Source organism: Ovis canadensis, chromosome X (genome assembly GCF_042477335.2).
Source record: "Ovis canadensis isolate MfBH-ARS-UI-01 breed Bighorn chromosome X, ARS-UI_OviCan_v2, whole genome shotgun sequence".
Taxonomy (NCBI): Eukaryota; Metazoa; Chordata; class Mammalia; order Artiodactyla; family Bovidae; genus Ovis; species Ovis canadensis.
Genome location: NC_091727.1, coordinates 15,931,306 through 15,943,753, shown reverse-complemented (window position 1 = coordinate 15,943,753; position 12,448 = coordinate 15,931,306). Strand labels below are relative to the sequence as shown.

The 12,448-nt window shown below is 43.3% G+C and overlaps 1 non-coding gene across 1 annotated transcript; it reads right to left on the bottom strand.

Annotated features, from left to right (window-relative positions):
• Positions 1 to 7,944: 7,944 nt before the first annotated feature.
• LOC138931323 (U6 spliceosomal RNA) lies at positions 7,945 to 8,052 on the bottom strand. The gene has a single exon (XR_011446565.1). It is a non-coding gene; the product is annotated as a U6 spliceosomal RNA (small nuclear RNA).
• Positions 8,053 to 12,448: the final 4,396 nt, after the last annotated feature.

Genomic DNA, 12,448 nt, shown 5'->3' with positions numbered 1-12,448 from the left:
TTTAGTCCAGCATTTTCACTCTAGGAATTTGTCTTCAGGAAGTAATTGGACAACCACTGCTTTGATTGTAAAACAGAAAAACTGGAAACTCTCTACAAGCCCTACACCAGAATTTTGATTTGAACAAGTGATGGCTCCTCCATACAGTGAAATTATATGTAAATACTTTAAATGATGGTTTGCACACGTCCCAGACGGTCAAAAATTCTAAAAGCCTGAAAACACCAAGAGTTGCTGGGCATGTGAAACAGTGAAATGTTGATATAGTGTTATTGAGTGTGCACTGGCACACTGTCTTTGGAGGAAAAGCAAAAAGTGGCATTACATAAATGAAAAGTTAAACATACACTTTGATCAGCAATTCTCATAGGGAGTCTAAAATGACTCCCATGATCCATAGAGTGCATGGAATTCTCCAGGCCAGAATACTGGAATGGGTAGTTGTTCTCTTCTCCAGGGGATCTTTGCGACCCAGGAATCGAACTCAGGTCTCCTGCATGGAAGGTTGCTGTTTTACCAGCTGAGCTACCAGGGAAGCCTGAGACTTTCTACAGATTTTTACAAATATTACATCCTGGGGTGGGAGGAGGGAGAAGTAAACGAACACACTTACCTACATAGTTTTACGACCTACCTCTGTTAAGTTTATGAACAGAGAAAACGAACCTGTATGAATAATGCGACTATGAAAGTTGACTACCACTAAATCCATAGTAGTAACTGTGAATTGGGATTAAAAAAAAAAAACAGAAAACACGTGGCTCACATAGTAAACAATTTGCCAGCAATGCAGGAGACCCAGGTTCGATCTCTGGGTTGGGAAGATCCTAGAAATGAGGAAGGCTAACCACTCCAGTACTGTAACCTGGAAAATTCCATGGACTGCATAGTACATGGGGTCGCAAAAAGTCGGACACGACTAACTGACTTCCACGACCAAACCCGAAATGGTAAACGCACAAAGCTTCAGAGTCTGAAATAACCGGCCGAAACCAGTTACTTCCCAAGTTCTACTTTTTGACACCAAAATATTGGTCTTGTTTGGTCTCACAAGACCTCCAAAAATTATTGGGTAAAGTAAAATTTTCTTTCTTGGTTCTACTTGACTTAGTCTGCACGGTGGTACCAGAGACTAAGCTAAAGTAGGACCAAGAAAGGGAGCATGGATACCGGACCGGGGCTCGGCACGGACCGTTGAGAGGAAGTGCACTCCTAACACACTGAGGATGAGAAAAAAAAACACACACACAGTCCCAGTGAAGAGGTTGTAGCAGATCTTTTCACGTTAGTGGACGAAGGCTCATTCTTCGAAATACTATGTTTAAAGGAAATCTACGATAAATTCAAATAATAAATTGAATATATTGCGTGCAGTGCTTTGTCGTTATGCAAATGAACGCTGAGTCCCCGCCCCCGAGATTCACGCCTGTCCCCGCACCGGTTCCCGCGAAGCCAGCTTCCCGTCCCTTGCTCCCAGGCCCCTGACTCCATGTTTTCTCCTCCTCGACACTCTGGGTCTGATTTCTTTTGAATAAGGCTTTTCTCGACGGCTTAAGATAATGCTATATGGGCGCTGCATTTGACACAGAGAAGGTTCACTATAATGTCGAATGAAATAGAGTGCCGAACCTATTCAGTTGTGCTCAGACTATTTGCGACCCCATTGACTGTAGCCCTCCAGGCTCCTCTGTCGTTGGAATTCTCCAGGCAAGAATACTGCAGTGGGTAGCCATTCCCTTCTTTAGGAAAATCTTCCCCAAGATCGAATCTGGGTCTCCCGCTTTTTAAGCGGACTCTTTACCGTGACGCTAATCAATATTTGGAGAAGGCAATGGCACCCCACTCCAGTACTCTTGCCCAGAAAATACCATGGATCTAGGAGCCTGGAAGGCTGCAGTCCCTAGGGTCGTGAGGGTCGGACACGACTGAGCAATTTCACTTTCATGCATTGGAGAAGGAGATGGCAACCCACTCCAGTGTTCTTGCCTGGAGAATCCCAGGGACGGGGCATCCTGGTGGGCTGCCATCTATGGGGTTGCACAGAGTCAGACAAGACTGAAGTTACTCAGCAGCAGCGATCAATATTAAAAAAAAAAAAAAAAAGGAAAAGAAAAATGACTGCCAAAATAGTAGGGCTAGGTTCCATCCCAGGGTCGTGAAAACTGTCCACTTCATTTGCTCAATTCTGTCCGACCGGCTTTCCTAACCGTCGCTAACTTCCGGGGCATGCGCAAACTAATGTCCACCGAGTAGATGATACTATCTAATCGTTTTTCCCAATCTGCATGTCTGAGGTTATTGATGTTTCTTCCAGAAATCGTCATTCCAGCTTGTGCTTCATCCAGCATGGCATTTCTCATGATATATTCTGCATATAAGTTAAATAAGCAGGGTGACAATATGCAGCCTTGATGTTCTCCTTTCCTGATTTGGAACCAGCCTGGTTTTCAAAGTCCAGTTCTAACTGTTGCTTCTTGACCTGCATACAGATTTCTCAGGGTCAGGTCATGTTGAGTGGTCAGTAAGATTGATTGGCCTTTGGTCAGTAAGGTTCTGATAATCGTGAATGGGTTTTCCAGGAGATTTTTCTAGTGCCGGGAAAGATCCAAGACAGGAGGAGAAAGGGACGACATTGGGAAAAACGATTAGATAGTATCATCTACTCGGTGGACATTAGTTTGCGCATGCCTCGGAAGTTAGCGACGGTTAGGAAAGCCGGTCGGACAGAATTGAGCAAATGAAGTGGACAGTTTTCACGACCCTGGGATGGAACCTAGCCCTACTATTTTGGCAGTCATTTTTCTTTTCCTTTTTTTTTTTTTTTTTAATATTGATCGCTGCTGCTGAGTAACTTCAGTCTTGTCTGACTCTGTGCAACCCCATAGATGGCAGCCCACCAGGATGCCCCGTCCCTGGGATTCTCCAGGCAAGAACACTGGAGTGGGTTGCCATCTCCTTCTCCAATGCATGAAAGTGAAATTGCTCAGTCGTGTCCGACCCTCACGACCCTAGGGACTGCAGCCTTCCAGGCTCCTAGATCCATGGTATTTTCTGGGCAAGAGTACTGGAGTGGGGTGCCATTGCCTTCTCCAAATATTGATTAGCGTCACGGTAAAGAGTCCGCTTAAAAAGCGGGAGACCCAGATTCGATCTTGGGGAAGATTTTCCTAAAGAAGGGAATGGCTACCCACTGCAGTATTCTTGCCTGGAGAATTCCAACGACAGAGGAGCCTGGAGGGCTACAGTCAATGGGGTCGCAAATAGTCTGAGCACAACTGAATAGGTTCGGCACTCTATTTCATTCGACATTATAGTGAACCTTCTCTGTGTCAAATGCAGCGCCCATATAGCATTATCTTAAGCCGTCGAGAAAAGCCTTATTCAAAAGAAATCAGACCCAGAGTGTCGAGGAGGAGAAAACATGGAGTCAGGGGCCTGGGAGCAAGGGACGGGAAGCTGGCTTCGCGGGAACCGGTGCGGGGACAGGCGTGAATCTCGGGGGCGGGGACTCAGCGTTCATTTGCATAACGACAAAGCACTGCACGCAATATATTCAATTTATTATTTGAATTTATCGTAGATTTCCTTTAAACATAGTATTTCGAAGAATGAGCCTTCGTCCACTAACGTGAAAAGATCTGCTACAACCTCTTCACTGGGACTGTGTGTGTGTTTTTTTTTCTCATCCTCAGTGTGTTAGGAGTGCACTTCCTCTCAACGGTCCGTGCCGAGCCCCGGTCCGGTATCCATGCTCCCTTTCTTGGTCCTACTTTAGCTTAGTCTCTGGTACCACCGTGCAGACTAAGTCAAGTAGAACCAAGAAAGAAAATTTTACTTTACCCAATAATTTTTGGAGGTCTTGTGAGACCAAACAAGACCAATATTTTGGTGTCAAAAAGTAGAACTTGGGAAGTAACTGGTTTCGGCCGGTTATTTCAGACTCTGAAGCTTTGTGCGTTTACCATTTCGGGTTTGGTCGTGGAAGTCAGTTAGTCGTGTCCGACTTTTTGCGACCCCATGTACTATGCAGTCCATGGAATTTTCCAGGTTACAGTACTGGAGTGGTTAGCCTTCCTCATTTCTAGGATCTTCCCAACCCAGAGATCGAACCTGGGTCTCCTGCATTGCTGGCAAATTGTTTACTATGTGAGCCACGTGTTTTCTGTTTTTTTTTTTTAATCCCAATTCACAGTTACTACTATGGATTTAGTGGTAGTCAACTTTCATAGTCGCATTATTCATACAGGTTCGTTTTCTCTGTTCATAAACTTAACAGAGGTAGGTCGTAAAACTATGTAGGTAAGTGTGTTCGTTTACTTCTCCCTCCTCCCACCCCAGGATGTAATATTTGTAAAAATCTGTAGAAAGTCTCAGGCTTCCCTGGTAGCTCAGCTGGTAAAACAGCAACCTTCCATGCAGGAGACCTGAGTTCGATTCCTGGGTCGCAAAGATCCCCTGGAGAAGAGAACAACTACCCATTCCAGTATTCTGGCCTGGAGAATTCCATGCACTCTATGGATCATGGGAGTCATTTTAGACTCCCTATGAGAATTGCTGATCAAAGTGTATGTTTAACTTTTCATTTATGTAATGCCACTTTTTGCTTTTCCTCCAAAGACAGTGTGCCAGTGCACACTCAATAACACTATATCAACATTTCACTGTTTCACATGCCCAGCAACTCTTGGTGTTTTCAGGCTTTTAGAATTTTTGACCGTCTGGGACGTGTGCAAACCATCATTTAAAGTATTTACATATAATTTCACTGTATGGAGGAGCCATCACTTGTTCAAATCAAAATTCTGGTGTAGGGCTTGTAGAGAGTTTCCAGTTTTTCTGTTTTACAATCAAAGCAGTGGTTGTCCAATTACTTCCTGAAGACAAATTCCTAGAGTGAAAATGCTGGACTAAATGTTCCACACATTGAAATTTTAGATCCATATTGCCCACCTGTCACCTGGAAAGATTTTGCAATTTTACATTCTTATCTACAGTATTTGCATACCTTTACTCCTGAATGCATTCCAAAAGCAGCTTTTTAAAAAAATCTAAGTTTTGTATATACTTAATATTTTCATTTTTAAATTGCAGGATGATTGCTTTCAGAATTTAATTTTAAAGGCCAAATGACACAGGGCTCTCAGAAAAGCAAAACCCAGAAATGCTTTTTCCCATCCCAGATTCCACTTCCCAGAAGCAACCATTTTACATCCTTAGCGGTTTCATCTGTTTGCTTCTATAACTCATAGTATGCTTATACTGCTGTTCCTTCGTTTGTTTGAAATGTAGCAGACAGGCTAGATGCCCACTCTGATATCAATTTTTCCTCAACCTTCAGAGATAGCTTAGAATTCCTGAACCTTTCCAGGGTTCTGAAGCATTAAAATGTCCTTGTCCCCACTTGGCTGCTGTTACCTGCTCTCCTGTTTTGTCAGTAAGAACATATCTTTTCTTTTGATTCTTTTACTGTCATTTAGTGGGGTTTTGTGGACAGAGTAGAGATAAATGGATATATTTAATCTGCCACATTCAACCTGAAATCCGAAGATGAAAAGTGAAAGTGAAGTCACTCAGCCGTGTCCGACTCTTTGCGAGACTGTGGACTGTAGCCTACCAAGCTCCTCCGTCCATGGGATTCTCCAGGCAAGAATACCGGAGTGGGTTGCCATTTCCTTCTCCAGGGGATCTTCCCGACCCAGGGATCGAACCCAGGTTTCCTGCATTGGAGGCAGACGCTTTAATCTCTGAGCCACCAGGGAAGTGAAGATACTGTAGATTTTATTATCATTATAATTATTATTTGGCCGCCCTATAGGGTTTGGGAGACCTTAGTTCCCCATTCAGGGATTGATCCTCTGCCCCTGCAGTGGAGTCCCAACCACTGGACCGTCAGGGAATTCCCGTTGCTTTTAGAAAATTTTGTAAAACTTTGAAAACGATTAGAGTAGTATCTGTGTTAGAAAGGCCTCTCTGAAAATTGGTTAACTCTTGGGACAGGGAGGGACGTTAAGAAACGTGGAATCAGCTGAGCGCCCCCTACTGGAATATCTTGCCCAAAGAAGTCTGACTTTCCCTGGGGCCTCTTTGTTCAAGGCCCAGTGCTTCACAATCGTGGTGGTCCACCAAAGGAGTCGGACAGTTTCTAAAGATCCTATGCCCAGGACTCCACCCTGGGCCAATTAAATTTTTCTCTGTGTGTGTGGGGATTGGGCATCAGCATTTTTAAAGCTCTTAAGTGGTTCTGGAGTGCAGAGTCACTGTTCTCGGCTAAGCAGCTCACTGGTTTAGCCCATTTATAACAGCATGACAATATTTGGACCGGAATCCGTCCCGTGTCCTTGTTATGCAGTTACTTCTGTGTGTTGTCTAGATTCTGGATAGTGTCTATTTTCACGCTTTAATTTCATAAGCATGTCTTCTGTTAATCTGAGTGACAAAGCCCACAGCGGCATAACGTAGCACTTTTGTGCCACACTCATTTGGCAGAGGCACAGGATTTAGCTCAGTCCTCACATCACATTTCTATTCTGCAGTAAGTCGCCGTGACAGAGTGAAAACTGTCCAGTGAAGTGGCCCTTTTGCTGCATGTGGATTTTTGCATTGCTGGAGTGCAGTAATGGTGGAGAATAGTATGGTCTTAATGACTATTATTGTGATTGTAACGTGGATACTTGAGTCGTAGTCACCGAAACCCTCCATTATTATGAATTGATCCAATGTCTATATGGGGTTGCAAAGAGTGGGACATGACAGAGCACTGCCAGACGCACTATATTAGCGCCCCCCACCCACCCCCAGCCCCTCCGCAAAGCGTTATTGAGAACAGGCTTAATTCTTAGAGGGGCTGGTTAGTCTTGCTGCGTTTCAGCTTTAGCCTGGAAAAAGTATAGTCATTGCTCATCATGGTTATCAGAAAAGAACAAGATGGGTCAATATATGTCATCACACTGGATGAGGGGAAAATCCTACAACAGATTTAGAGTAAAGGACCGTGTGGAAGGAATTCTCTGGTGGTTAGGGTTCCATGCTTTCATTGCCAAGAGAGCGGGTTCAGTCCCTGCTGGGGGTCTTAAGATCCTACAAGCTGAGTGAAGCACCCCCCGACCACCCAAAAAGATGGTGACTGGGTTGTAGTGACCTTTTATAATGAAGGACACGTTACTGAATTTGAGAAGTCTACAGTGAAAGTAAAATGTGTTCTTAAGACTATCTCAGGGCAGTTGCAATTCTAACAACAGGAGCTGACAGGGTCCTCTATAACAGAAGAGAATTTTTAGTTTTCAGGAAAAATGGTAACATTTAAAGCTTAAAGAAATCAGGATGCACTGAATAAATGCTATAAAATATTGTAGTTTAACAACTGAAATCATAAATGGCTTTATCTGAACAAATCCCTCAGAGTGAGGATCACATAACCAAAGTAATTTGTGAGAAATGCATAACTGCATGAAGTTAAAGCTTCATGAATATACATGTCATCTGCCATGACTTACTAGTCTTCCAAGCATCTTTGGGGGCACTGTAACATGCATTTTGTCATTTTTTTTTCTGTTATCAACATAGTTGGATACTTTCATGAACTAATCATTCATTAAAATAGTTGGTCTTCTCCCAATGAAACTGATTGATTATATTAACTATGTAAAAATTTCTACCACATTTTTTAAAACTCAAAAATAATTTGTTAAAATTGAATGCATCTAATTTCAGAGTTGAAATATCTGTATCTTTACTTTAAAATGGTGGGAACATTTACCAGAAAGAACAACCTACCAAATAATCACACTATAGAAGCACATGCAGAGTCCTATTTTTTAACGCCTAAAGCAGTGAGGAAGGCAAAGAAATAGTTGCAAGTTGGATATAATCTTGTTTTCTTTTGGTAAACTTTAAAAATATTCTGTGAATCCTATTCATACTATTTTTTTAATGCTCAAAATTGTAAAAAATATGGGACGCTTCTCTGAATTTGTGTGTCATCCTTGCGCAGGGGCCATGCTAATCTGTGTATCATTTGAGTTTTAGTATATGTGCTATCGGAGATTCTAGCACTGTAACATTGATTGTGCAAAACCATCTTGGTTATAATGGGGCATCTGAAAGCACAATGAGTACAAATAGCTGCTTTCTCTCCTAAAAGATAAGCTTTTTAAATTTTCAGATATGACACATTGAGCCTTGTCACTTGGTGTAAGTTGGCACTTGTGCATATAGGAGATTCTGCCACTGTGCCGAGTGCACGGTAGCAGCACACCACCTCCTGAGATTGGCGAGGTCAGCTGAGGATTGGACTTACTTGCCATCAACTGCTGTAATCACAAAATAGATGGATATTGTTAATTCTTGTGTGATATTGTCTCCGTGCACCTAAAATAGGCTTTAAAGACTTAGTATCATTCGATGCTCTATTTACCTTTTAAATGACTTTTGTTATTTAGGTTTATTTGCATAAACACATCATCCAGCCTTCACAGCCTTCAGGGTGGGCACATCAGCCCTTAGATGCTGCCCGAGAACCTCAGAGAAAGCTCGTGAACATGCAACATGGTTCTCAGAAAGCCTTGCCTCTGTGCTTGGTAGAGCGCACACTCTGAAATGTGCTGTGAGAAATATCTGATTTAGCAGGATTATTCATTGTCCCCCTGGGAATTTGGATCCTCTTAATTTGGGCCTGTGGCAAAGGGAGTGGGCAACGGGTAACAACTGGAGGCACTTGCAAGTCAGTGTCAGCTGAGGATGCTACAGGAAGAGTAAAAAGCACCAGAAAGTTCTGTCGCCCTGAGCGCATCAGTGCATTGGTGCAGCGCCGTCAACTGCTGCGTGCTTGCTCAGTCATGTCCAACTCTGTGACCCCACAGACTATAGCCCATCAGGCTCCTCTGTCCATGGGATTTCCCAGGCAAGAACACTGGAGTGGGTTGCCAGTTCCTTCTCTGAGCTTGTGAGGTCCATTCTAATCCCCGGGGGTCTTGGTACCATGGCAAGACCCTGAGCCAGGAGGTCTGCGGTGGTGCGGGGGGAGGCTGCCTGAGACCCTGCATATCTAACCCCTTAATTCTGCTTCCTTTTATGAAGCTCTTTTTCGTGAAGCTCATGTATTTTTATGCATAGTTTAACTTGTCGGCTGACCCCCAAGCATATAATAAATACTGAAAAATTTCCCATCAAACAAGTTAAAATTATTTTGCCCTTTAAAAGAATACTTCAGGGAATTCCCTGACGACCTAGTGGTTACGATTCTGGGCTTTCACTGCTGTGGCCCCAAGTTTAATCACTGGTCGGGGAAGTGAGATACTGAAAGCCCCACAGTGCAGCCACAAAAAGAAAAGAAAAAAAAAAAGAAAAGAATAACACTTCAGTTACCTGTGTAATTTACAAAAGCAGAACATTTCACCCACGGATGGATCCATAAAACTGTAACCTAACTGTATTTTTATGCTGTGTATAGGAGCTCCAGTGGTGCAATCAGTTAGTGTACTTATACGCTGCATATAAAATCTTATTTTATCCTTTTATTTTCACAGGGGAACATACAATTAAGCATTAAGACTGTCATGTAAAACTAACAGCAACAACTGTAACATTTCTATTTTCATTTTAGGTTTTTAATTTTTTAAGATATTATTTATTTATTTATTTATTTATTTATGACTGCACTGGATCTTTGTTGCTGCACAGGTTTTTAAAAAATTTATTAGTTTTAATTGGAGGATAATTACAATATTGTGGTGGTTTCTGCCATACATCAACATGAATGGGCCACAGGTATACATGTGTCCCCCTAATCCTGAACCCCCCCTCCCTCCCCACCTCATCCCCCTAGGTTGTCCCAGAGCACCTGCTTTGGATGCCCTTCTTCATACATCAAACTCCCACTGGCTATCTGTTTTACATATGGTAATGTATCTGTCTCAGTGCTGTTCTTTCAAATCATTCCACCCTCTCCTTCTCCCACTGAGTCCAAAAGTCTGTTCTTTCCTTTTGTGTCTCGTTTGCTGCCCTGTACGTAGGATCAGGTGGCGCTAGTGGTAAAGAATCTGCCTGCCAAGGCAGGAGACATAGGAGATACAGGTATGATCCCTGGGTCAGGAAGCTCCCTTGGAGGAGGGAATGACGATCCACTCCAGTATTCTTGCCTGGAGAACCCCATGGACAGAGGAGCCTGGTGGGTTACAGTCCCTAGGGTCACACAGAGACGGATACGACTGAAGCTACTTGGCGTGCATGCTCCTTTGCTACCCTGCACATCGGATCGTAGGTACCATCTTTCTAGAGTCCATCAGTTCAGTTCAGTTCAGTCGCTCAGTCATGTCCGACTCTGCAACCCTATGAACCGCAGCACGCCAGGCCTCCCTGTCCATCACCAACTCCCGGAGTTCACTCAAACTCATGTCCATCGAGTCGGTGATGCCATCCAGCCGTCTCATCCTCTGTCGGCCCCTTCTCCTCCTGCCCCCAATCCCTCTCAGCATAAGGGTCTTTTCCAATGAGTCAACTCTTCACATGAGGTGGCCTAAGTACTGGAGTTTCAGCTTTAGCATCAGTCCTTCCAATGAACACCCAGGACTGATCTCCTTTAGAATGGACTGGTTGGATCTCCTTGCTGTTCAAGGGACTCTCAAGAGTCTTCTCCAACACCACAGTTCAAAAGCATCAATTCTTCAGCACTCAGCTTTCTTCACAGTGCAAGTCTCACATCCATACATGACCACTGGAAAAACCATAGCCTTGACTAGATGGACCTTTGTTGGCAAGGTAATGTCTCTGCTTTTGAATATACTATCTAGGTTGGTCATAACTTTCCTTCCAAGGAGTAAGGGTCTTTTAATTTCATGGCTGCAATCACCATCTGCAGTGATTTTGGAGCCCCCCAAAATAAAGTCTGACACTGTTTCCACTGTTTCCCCATCTATTTTCCATGAAGTGCTGGGGCCAGAAGCACAAGCTGGAATCAAGATTGCCAGGAGAAATATCAATAACCTTAGATATGCAATCGACACCACCCTTATGGCAGAAAATGAAGAGGAACTAAAAAGCCTCTTGATGAAAGTGAAGGAGGAGAGTGAAAAAGTTGGCTTAAAGCTCAACATTCAGAAAACTAAGATCATGGCATCTGGTCCTGGGTTGTATGGTAGTTTTATTCCTAGTTTTCTAAGGAATCTCCATAGTATTCTCCATAGTGGTTGTATCAGTCTGCATTAACCTTCTTCACACCCTATCCAGCATTCATTGTTAGTAGACTTTTTGATGATGGCCATTCTGACTGGTGTGAGATGATACCTCATGGTGGCTTTGAGTTGCATTTCTCTAATAATGAGCAATGTTGAGCATCTTTTCATGTGTTTCTTAGCCATCTGTAGGTCTTCCCTTGGAGAAATGTCTGTTTAGGTCTTCTGCCCAGTGTTTGATTGGGTTGTTCATTTTTCTGGTATGGAGCTGCATGAACTGCTTGTGTATTTTGGAGATTGTCAGTTGTTTTGTTTGCTGTTGTTTCCTCCCATTCTGAGGGCTGTCCTCTCACTTGCTTAGTTTCCTTCGTTGTGCAAAAAGCTTTCAAGTTCAGCCAGTTCCCATCTGTTCACCTTGTTTTTACTTCCGTTACTCTGGGAGGTGGATCATAGAGGATCTTGCTGTGATTTATGTCGGAGCGTGCCCTGCGCGGGCTTTCTTTAAGTGCGATGAGCGGGGCTACTCTGGTTGCAGTACACAGGCTTCTCACTGTGGTGCGCCTCTTGTTGCAGAGCATGGGCTCCAGGACGTGGGCTCAGTAGTTGCGGCACAGGGGCTTAGTTGGTCTACAGCATGTGGGGTCTTCCTGCATCAGGGATCGAACCCATCTCCTGCATTGGCAGGTGGATTCTTTGCCATTGAGCCACCATGGAAGCCCCAGGTTTTTAACTTTCTCTGAAACCTTTCCTTTTTTATGTTTATTCAACATTCGTCAATGAGAATTTTAGTGCATATACTAAGAGCCAACTACTGTCATATTCTGAGCTGCTTATATCTAGGATTTTTAACTACTTAAAAACATTTAACATTTGTTTCCCTATAGCAAACTCTAAATTCTTAAAAATTTTCCTTTCAACAGGATTGCCTCAGAAGTTGCCAGACACCAGCTCTGAGTAATCAGCAATTGCAGACCCACAAGTGGAAGTCTCTTGAGAATGGTGTCAGTGGTTTCATCGAATACAACCCAAGTGATTCTAGCTGAGGAAGTCTGGCTTCTTTGCAGGAGCATATCCCAAACTACAAACTTAAACAGCTAATTCTTGACTATAGACTAGTTTTTACGGGATCAAGAATATAAATAAATACATGTTTCTTATAAGAACTGTGTTAATTCTCTTCCCCTTTATGAAATAAAGGCTTTCTGAAAAACCTGAAAGGTTCAGGAAGCAAACACTGTGGAGTGTTCTGGTATTCAGCCATCTGTCCTTTTCAAGTAACC